This window comes from Palaemon carinicauda, chromosome 18 (genome assembly GCF_036898095.1).
Source record: "Palaemon carinicauda isolate YSFRI2023 chromosome 18, ASM3689809v2, whole genome shotgun sequence".
NCBI lineage: Eukaryota > Metazoa > Arthropoda > Malacostraca > Decapoda > Palaemonidae > Palaemon > Palaemon carinicauda.
The window spans coordinates 43383413-43393993 of NC_090742.1; the positions used below are offsets into that span (position 1 = coordinate 43383413).

A 10581-nucleotide genomic window follows, 5' to 3' on the forward strand; every position below is an offset into this window, starting at 1 on the left:
AATCCAGGGTTGTGGTGGCTTATAGTAAACGTCCCTTCCTGGCGATCTGCCGTACTGAAGTTCGAATCCTGCTCAAACTCACTAGTTTTCCATAGTGTCTGCAACCTCACCATACTTGTGAGCTAAGGAAGGGGCATTTGGAGGAAGCCTATATGTCCATCTGCTGAGTCATCAGCAGCCATTACCTAGGCCTCCCTATTCCTAGCTTGGGCACTGATTATATGTATCTACGGTCAGTCTCTAGAGTAGCTAGAGGGAAAAGATGAAGCGAGAACAGAGATAATTTGAAGAAATTAATGTGGGTGTAGCTAGAGGCAAAAGGGTTTACACCCTCACGATAGTTACTGTATAGTAATGCCATCAGGATTATTGCATCCACAAGATCCTTAGGATCAGATTATAATTTCCTAACTCGTTAGAACTAACTCTTTTGATTTTATTGCAATTGCCATTTATATGGGCATACGTGGCTATACAGCATTTTGTTAATATAACGGCAAATATATTAACTCACTTTTAGGTAAGATACAGGCCGGTGTACCAGCTTACCCTTTGCCTTCCCTAACATAACCTAACCTAGGGTCGAGTTCCAACTTCAAAGGAAAGGGGGGGGGGGGGCGGGAATTCAACAACCCCACCTAACCGAACCTACAATGCTTTAAGTCAGGTCGTGAGGGCACTGCAAAGACGCCAAAATATTAATATTAATATCATTAAAAATATCATTACCCAAATTCAGCGCAGTCCACCTCTCGCTGGAAAGCAAGAGATTGCTGTTATTACATTACGTTGGCCCTATGTCAACAAAGATTCTTGCTCTTCAAAATAGCTCTCAAAATCACTATGAAAATGTGTATTATTAAAAAATGTTTACCAACGAAAAAAGTGTCAAGCGTCAAACAGAACTTTTAAGAAAGTTTACCGAAAGGCGAAACTTTTCTTGTCAACTGTCACTCTCGTAGATATTGTCTTTTCTTTTCAACAGTTCAATTTGAACAGTTTCCGGCCCCTGAGCTTCATTTCTTGAAAATCAATTTAGACGTAGTATTTAAGAAAGAACAACAAGCCTTTGATATATCTCTAAATTTATGTTAAAATTCATTGAAGTTTCAAGTTTTCTTTTATGCCATGTAAGGTCTCCCACAGAAACAGCATTTAATATCTGACTATAATTTGAACTTGGTCGTTGCTCCTGATCTTAAATAAGCTACATAAAAAAAAACTTCAAAAGGAATCAACATTAGATTTAACCTCTAATAATTCTTGTTGATTATTTCTTATGACTTTTAATGATATAAGTCACGTTCGTGTGCTCTGTAAACTCGACCTTTCTCCTTGATTTCTTTCTTCGCTTAACCTACTGGACCACACAACTAGAATCTTTCTATCTTCTTCCACTCTCCTCTAACGGCCGACACGGCACCTTAAATATAATACAAACTCATTTTCAAGATGTATTCAGACTATTACAAACACGCCAGTACGAAAAAACGTTTTTCTATGCAGTTTTACTTCTTTGGTTTTAATGGTTTTCATTGAATATTTTCTTCATTCTTTATTTACAATAAACGATATCAGCGCCAATAACCTTAAATGTCAGGATGCTAGAAAGCCTCACATAAATCAATCACCTGTATGAAATACCACTTGTTCTGCCTTCCTGCAGATTTAATCATCGTGCTTAACGATGTCAAGAAGGAAGAGGAGTTATAGTTTTACTAAGGGCATCTATTCCATAAAAGTGTACCCAAGCCATAAAAAATGAAGTGTAAATAATAAATATGCACACAAAAAAATATTCAACATTTCTCACGCCTCTTGTTTACTTTTGACACGTTGCGAGTGACAAGCTTTTGTCAGGTTTGGGAAGCCACAAGTACCGTTTCTCGTGATGCAGTCGAGAAAGAGCAGCAGACACAGCTTTGGAGTATCTTCTAGTTGATGGTGACTTGTCCTCAACCTAGCCCTCGAGGTCGAGAAGGTTTTGAAGAGTTATTCTTCGGTGGCAGCAAAGTGGCTGTCGTATCGACACTGTCGTGGTTGTTCCCGTAGTGTTCGATGGACCTCCTCGAGGATCATGGGTTGTTTGTGGATGTTTATATGTTGCAAGAGCCAGTGTATGGGCTCGTCTTTACTTTACTAATAATGAGAAAATTCTCTTATTAACTTGTCATTGTTGCTGCTTAATGTGTTTTATTTTTTTGTTCTTGATGAATATTGCTTATTTTTTTTAACATTTGTTTGAACGTTGTTTTCTGTTTTTGTAATTGTAATGTCATTTGAATTTATGGTATTCCTCATTCAAGGACTGTGCTTCCCATTACCTGTACTCACTTGTAATTATTGTATATATTTTTGTATAATAAACTAGGCTAAGGTACTTAGGTGTTTTCTGTTTTACCCACCCCTTTGGTTGTTGTAGTCCATCGGTTCATTCCAGTCCCAATTCTTTTAGTATTTTATAAGAACCTGTTGAACCATTAAGGCGGTTCATAACAAACTCTAAAAATTAGAAATAATAAAAAAAATCCAGAGGAAGAAAGATGATTGAATTGTGGGCTCTATATAGTGTACCCTCCAGCAGGAGAACTCTACCCCAAGACAGTAGAAGACATGGTACATAAATAATGCTAAAGAGTTGGGGGTATATTGTAGAAGGAAAGGAGGGAGACCGAAAAAGAGGCCTTCTCTGCGGCCTTTGAGAGGAAAGTGACTTGATGAAGCAGAAGCGAATCCCAGAATGTAAGCGCCTGATCAAAAACAACGACCCTGTAAGGAAACAGGACTAAGCTGAGAACAAAAGATGAGTAAATAAGGAAAGCGTTGTTTAACTCCGGCTTGCATATGTTTTTATGTTTTAATATCAACGCTAGTCAAGCAATTGTCAAAAGAGATTATGCACTTTACATAGTTTCGCAAGAATATAATTCTAAGCTTCCTTACCTAATCATGATAAGTATAGTGAAAGTATTTCGAAAAAAAAAAAAAAAAAACTTTTAGGGGTTTCTATGTTTAAACGCTTTGGAACGACATTAATTCATCAAAAAGAAACTATGTTATTTGTCCCTAACAATACCCTCTGTATAGAATACTGCAGTAATTCGTTCATACGATGCCATTATTTCAGTCTGCGAAAAAAAAGAAAAAGAAAAAAAAACATACACACAATTACAGCGCAAAGCCCATGAGTATGTATACTTGTCAAACCAAAATATAGCACCTATGTTAATTTTTGCATCATGGAAACTAATTAAACATTATAGGTCAGGATATAAGTTAATTTTGTCCAACCATATTCCAAATCAGAATTCTTCTGCTCTATTAATGCCTTATGCAAAGTTCTCCTTATTCTTTTTCAGTTATTAAAATATCAAATATAGTATATATCTCATTATTCCTTACAACAAAGAAATACATTTATTACAAAACGACGGATATGTTTAATGCTCGGAAACTCATTAACGATCCTGGATCACTGAATTGTGGCAAAGTAGACCAGTTCGACTAGAACAGATATGTTGGGGTGAACTGGCAGAATCTTCTTCTCTCCGGAACTGCTGGGATCCAGGGTCTTCACCTCACACATGTATGATCATTAAATAATATGGATTGACATCAATCACTCACTGCACGTTCTGATGTCAATCTTACATTTGGATGTATGGAACCCTTTTCAAGATTGAAAAGCGTTTGTGCTGTTCCAATTTAGAACTAGATGATAATTGGTCCAATGATGATGCTTGACTGATAAACCTCATCTATATGTTGAGGTCCAAAATCATCTAAACAAAAAGGATGAACTCCGAGAAGCCATTTTGTTATAAAAGAGGTTTCATAAGGATCATGCTTTCAGTTACATGAAAAAAAAAATTAATTCTGTAGTTTTAAATTGGAGGTGGCAATAATGGACACTTATAATGGGGTTAAAACGAACAACTAAATGATACTGAAAAGGAAATGTTTATGAAAATTCCTTTCCATATTGAAGACTTTGAACTACATAACTGTATGATTAAGTTTCTTTTGTCTGTCTTGGCAATGTTTCAAAATGCAGCTATTATGTGAGTGTTTTTTTTTTTTTTTATTTACATTACTTGATTCTTTTCTAGCCTTTCAGTAGATTTTGATTTTATTTTCTATTTTTCTCACTATCATCATTATCAGTAGCAACAGCTCAGATATAAGTAGTAATAGTAAATGTTTTTCTTCAGATACTTAGCATAAGTTACCCCTTATTTTTCTTCCAGATAAACCTTCAGTAGGTAACCATTTTGAGTTATCAGGATTTTGAGTGTGTTTGATCTCAGGACTCCTACTCCACAATACCTGGCTACTTTCTTCACGTCTACTTATTAGATTTAACTCTTATTTTGGAAAATGGCCAGTCCTCACATCATTATGCTTCCTTTGGATGGTCCAATTAGTTTAGACAAGACTGTTGATCAGGTTTTGATGGAAAACCCAGATCAGCCTATGGTCATAGCACCTTTAGAGGACCCACTTGAAAAATTCCAACACACTGGCCCTAGTATTACCTTATCTACGCAACAGTATGATGTTAAACAAGAGGGTCAAACTCGACAAGCATATATACCAGCCAGATTTCCTCAAACTATAGTGACTTGTCCAGAAATACAAAAACTCCTCACATCATTATGCTTCCTTTGGATGGTGCAGTTAGTTTACACAAGACTGTGGATCAGGTCTTGATAGAAAACCCAGATCAACCTATATTCATAGCACCTTTGGAGGACCCGCTTGATGAATTCCAACACACTGGCCCTAGTATTACCTTATCTACGCAACAGCATGACGTTAGATATGAGGATCTAACTCGACAAGCCAGATTTCCTCAAACTATGGTGACTTGTCCAGAAAAACAAATAACTCATGTAGGTAAAATTAGTAAAAGGAAGCTCACAAGCTCTGAAAGATATACACCATACACCAAGAAAAGAAATACTGGTTTTCAGAGTTGCAAGCCTCTTAAGTCTTTGAGTGACAGTTGTATGAAGTTCCCTCAGAACCTTTCAAGAAATGTTTATGCCTCTAGGGATTTACAGCGAAGCCCTTTGACATCTGCAATCACTTTAGACGCCACCCGAAACGAAAAAACGCAGCCATGTATCCCCACAAAATCAGCGCCTTCTCAAACCCTGATGGCTTCTGCAAAAGTGCAAAAATTTCATAAATCCAGATTTGTTGGTGCAGAGACAAGTTATAAAAGAAATAAACCCTTCACTGAGAAAAGAGAGTCCAGCGCTGTGACTTTCAAGTATTCCAAGCCTTCTCTTGATGTTTCCAGAAGCATTTCTGCAACTAAGTATATACAGAAATTACCATCAACTTCAGCAATAACTTTCAAAGCCACCCAAGAATCAATGGGACAGCTCAAGGCCCTAACAAAATCTTCTACAAGTAAACTGCTCACCAGTAAAAACAAGAAGGAATCAAAAACATACACAGAGGTCTCCTCACATACAACCAACCCTGAAAACCTTAACACAGAACTAGTGACTCCTCCAAACGTCATAAGAAATTTATACTCTCCCAAAGAAATAAAAGACCAGCCAATAACTCCGTCATTTTTCCCAGATTTATTTAACCTCCTGCAATCAAGTGAACAGCCAACATCTTCAGATATGATCACGAATTCATTTATCCCTCACACACCACAAAATCAGCACACTTCTTTTCATTCTGTTGCCAAAGATGTAAACTTGAATTCGGCACGTCAGGGTTCCCTTGCATCTTCCGTTGGTACCAGCAGTAATTTGATAGATCTTACACAACCAGGGAATCAAGCACCATCTACGTCCTTTAGAGACCTTTCCTCAGATATAAGGGGTTCTCCATTTTCATGCGGATACTCAGAAGCGCCTCAGTTTCAGGATAGGGACCCAATTAATCATTCGGAGCTTTGGAGATGCTTAGATACCCTAACTGCATCCCTCGAAGAAGATATGTTTGGAGAAAATGATTTCGAGACTATAGCACTGGATGACATTTATGAAATTGGAAGTAAGAACTTTGGTGACAAAAGCTGATGAATACAAAAAAAAAAAAAAAAAAAAAAAAAAAAAAAAAAAAAAAAAAAAAAGTATGAAAAGTTAGGCTAAACTATACTGCATAAACATTTAAATACTTAGCAAGAAAAACACGTGCAAATGATGAAGTTAAAAGTCATAATTTGTTTGTTTCAGAGAGGAATACAATCTTGCACTGACTATTGCAATACTTGTAATCTTTTCAAATTTTTAAATTGTTAACCTTTTTTATCATTTATTCTTTTAATTCTACGATGGAAATATCTATTGCCAACATTTACCAACAAAGGAATTTCTAATTTTATTTTTGAGAGAAATGTAAATCACTTATTATCAACTTGATGAATTATGTAATAAAACTAAGATATTTACAAGAAGCGAAATCTAACCTGTCAGTCATTTGTATGATAAAAATTGTAAACTTATCTTGACTTGATCATAAATATTTGTATAAGAACTTATTGTGCTTTAATAATATAAAGACTCAATGAGCGAATAAGTACAGTATGTAAAGATATAAGTGAATATGTTTCATTAATGTATAACCCGTTATGTTCCTTTTTCATTCAGTTTTCCAAAGGATATATTTAAAAAAGTATTATATGAAAAGCCTTGTAATATCACATATGGTATATAGTCATGAATATACAGTTTGTATGCATATTTAAATAAAATACATTTTCTACTAATGTTTGAAGGGGAATATAAGAAAATCCTTAGTTTATGCATTTAACTTTTATGTTATGTTCCTTAGTGAACTCATTTTTATCAGTAAAATTATTCAAACTTTCCTCAGTATTTCATTATATGCTATATTACAATGTTTAAATGCCAAAGGTGAAATATCACTATCCCTTAATTCATATGATGCTAATTTCCTATAATATACTAAACTCTGATTTAGTTAAGAACAGTTAGAAAATGTTAAGATATTATTCATCTCATATTTAAGGGCCTAAATAAATTACAATATATGCATCTGTTGAGTCAATTATTTTACTTTTTTCTAACAATCTACACTTTAATTCTATTCTGGGCGTTTCCCATATAATTTCATTGGTTTGCCAGTTCTGAAGGACTCTAACTAGAGCAAAACTAGTTGAAATCTATTAGAAGCGAGTCTTCAACATCGGACACATAATATACATATATATATATATATATATATATATATATATATATATATATATATATATATATATATATATATATATGCATATATATATGTGTGTGTATGTTTGTGTGTATATATATATGTATATGTATATGTATATGTATATATATATATATATATATATATATATATATATATATATATATATATATATATATATATATATATATACATTTATATATATATATATATATATATATATATATATATATATATATATATATATATATATATATATATATATATATGTGTGTGTGTGTGTGTGTGTGTGTGTGTGTGTGTATATATATGCTCTGACTATTTTGAAAAGTTGCTGAATGTTGAAGATAATAGAGAGGCAGATATAAATGCTGTTGCAGTATTGAGGTGCCAGTGATGGGAGATGAGAATGAGAGATATAAATGGGTTGAGGTGGTTTGGCCATGTAGAGAGATCGAAAAAAGGCGGTCTGCTCAAAAGGGTGATCGCGGCAAGAGTTCATAGGAGAAGTAGCCTACAATAGGAAGGCCAAGGTTTGGGAGGATGGGTGGAGTGAAGAAAGCTTGGTGTGATAGGAGGATAGATATAAGGAAGGTAAAATCGTACAAGAAATAGGAATGAATGGCCTGAGATTTTGACACAGTTCCGATAGGCCCTCCAGCTTCCTCCAGTTTCCTTGGTGATCACTGAGGTAGCGGCTATAGGAAATTCAGCATAAGAAGCTTCATTGCCGTGGAAAACGGGGGAGGGTGGGCTGTGGCACCCTAGAAGTACCAACCAAACTTTGTCAAATCCCATCAGGTCGGGAGGAACGAAGAGAAGAAAAATTGCCTTTAATTTTCTTCATGTCGGATAACACTCAAAATTTGGGAAGTGCCCTGGTAGATAGATAGGTTTGTATATGTGGAGGTATGTATGTATGTATGTACATAATACAACAAATGCAGCCCTTTCTAGTCCACTGCACGACAAAGGCCTTAGACATGTCCTTATTCATGTCTGGAGTTTGACCAGTTTTCTTCATTACGATGGCCAGTGGGGATTGGTTGATGATGGAAGACTTTTGTCTAATTGCTCTTAAGAAACCAACTTATCAAGGGTGGCCCTGACTAGTACAGCTTTGTTGATCATGGTGATACACAAACCTTTTCACAGCGTTAAAGTATCCCCACTCAGTATAAATATCTATATCAGTTGCGGTATCCGATGTGGTAACGTCCCACTAGCGTTATTCTAAATGTTCGCTGCAACCTCTCCATTCTTGTGAGCTAAGGATGGGGGTTTGGGGGAGCCTATAGGTCTATTTGCTGAGTCATCAGCATCCATTGCCTGGATCCCCCTTGGTCTTAGCTTGGGTGGAGAGGGGGCTTGGGCGCTGATCATATGTATATATAGTCAGTCTCTGGGACATTGTCCTGCTTGATAGGGCAATGTCACTGTCCTTTGGCTCTGCCATTCAAGAGCGGCCTTTAAACATTTAAAGTCGTGTAATTTAGAATAACGCTACTGCTAAAAATAAGATATTTGAGTTCCAAAATTACTCCTCCACGATGAGGACGAAAGCCATTACTTGATCCAGTCATCTTTCTCAAGATTGAAAATTTTAATTATGTGAAAGAAAAAAAGAGGGAAATTCTAAGTAAAAAGTAATTGATTAATTACCCTCAGTTAATTACAAGTATTTTACATCACTCATCTTTCGTAAATGTTCTTGAATATGATGAGCATTATTATTTTTGAGATGAGAGTCCTTCCATGACCCTTTTTGCTTGAAAGTGGTGATTGAAAAATGATGGAGAAATTGAAGATTGTAATAAATGAATAACAAGCTCTCTGTAAACGATCAGAAGAGATAAACCTACATGAAAGTTTTGATTAATAAAAAACTTATGTATAGAGTTTTTATTCTATCATTAATCACGAATTTCTTTTTAGTGGTCGTGCCTCTGTAAGTACACGCACGCACACATATATAAATATATATATATATATATATATATATATATATATATATATATATATATATATATATATATATATATATATATATATATATATATATACATATATAAACACACACACACACACACGCACACACACACATATATATATATATATATATATATATATATATATATATATATATATATATATATATATATATATATATATATATTGCTCTGTCTTCTTAGTTCTCTATTACCTCCGCAAAATGACTACACTAGTTTTTACTATCCACTTTCTCCTCTTTGCAAACCTTTTAACTCTTGAATTGCTTTCAGTAGAATCTCTTCACTATCCTTCACTATCAGAACAGTAATATCTCGTAACACCAACTATTCCGCACCTCATTTGCCATCACTTTTTTCTCCATCTCAAAACTTCCCACTTAAATCCATTGCCTTTTTTGTGGTTTAGTGTAACTCCATCAATAAAGACATTGACAAGCATCAGAGATAAAACATATCCTCGTTTCAATAACTAATTTCCACCAATCAGTCAGCTTGTCTTCACAATACCATGCATGAATCACCTCTATCATCAAGAATTGTAATTGCTTCCTAACAATAATGCCCCCTATTTTATTCTATCATTTGTATTTCCGAATTCCACAGATATCCCATAAGGATTGTTTTCCTTTGTTTCTCAAACTTATCTCTTACATCCTCGTCTCAGACCTAATTTCCACCAGTCGCTCGTCTTGCTTTTCTGAATTCCACAGATGTCCCATACACACTGTTTCCCTCAGCTTTTCAAACTTTTCTCATAACTGTTCCACGCCAAACACTTGACCCACAAACACGCTACCTATACTAAACCTAATTTTTTCCCATTATTTCTTCTGTCGCCGGTCGAGCATTATCCTCAAATGACATCCAACCACCAAAGTTCCCTGGGGTGTTATGAGCCCTACCACCGCCCCCTCCCCCCCCCCCCTCATTCACGTTTGCAACGTAAGAATTATACTTCTCATCCATTCATTTGGAACCTTTTCCTCATCTATCCATACTTTACAAAAGTTGTTTAACCAGAGCCCAATATTATCAGCAATGTATTGCAGCATATTACATGCACTCATACTGCATTAACTTTTCTCTCTGCATTAATTAACTGTGAACAGATAAAAAGTAATGAAGATTATACACATATCATGATATTTGCGTATAAATTTACTGGTAACCAAAAAGAATCTATCGTCTAGATAAATAAAAATGAGATAAGAACACCGCAGTTTTAAGATTCCAAAATGCAAAATTGGTACCTCACCCTCACTGACACTACGAACAGATAACTGAATCTACAAGAGATGAAGAGTGAGTAGTAGTAGTAGTAGTAGTAGTAGTAGTAGTAGTAGTAGTAGTAAAATTAGCAGTTAAGGAT

At 35.0% G+C, this 10581-nt stretch overlaps 1 protein-coding gene across 2 annotated transcripts in view; it reads left to right on the forward strand.

Moving 5' to 3' along the window:
- Positions 1-10581, forward strand: part of LOC137657807 (uncharacterized) — a 324948-nt gene that overhangs the window by 295617 nt on the left and 18750 nt on the right. The window contains exon 3 of one of the 2 annotated variants that reach the window (XR_011047207.1): positions 4248-4622. The exons of the other annotated variant lie outside the window; for it this stretch is intronic. The gene's annotated coding sequence lies outside the window, so the exon portion shown is untranslated. Of the gene's footprint in view, positions 1-4247; positions 4623-10581 lie in introns of those variants that run through there. 2 annotated transcript variants of the gene reach the window in all.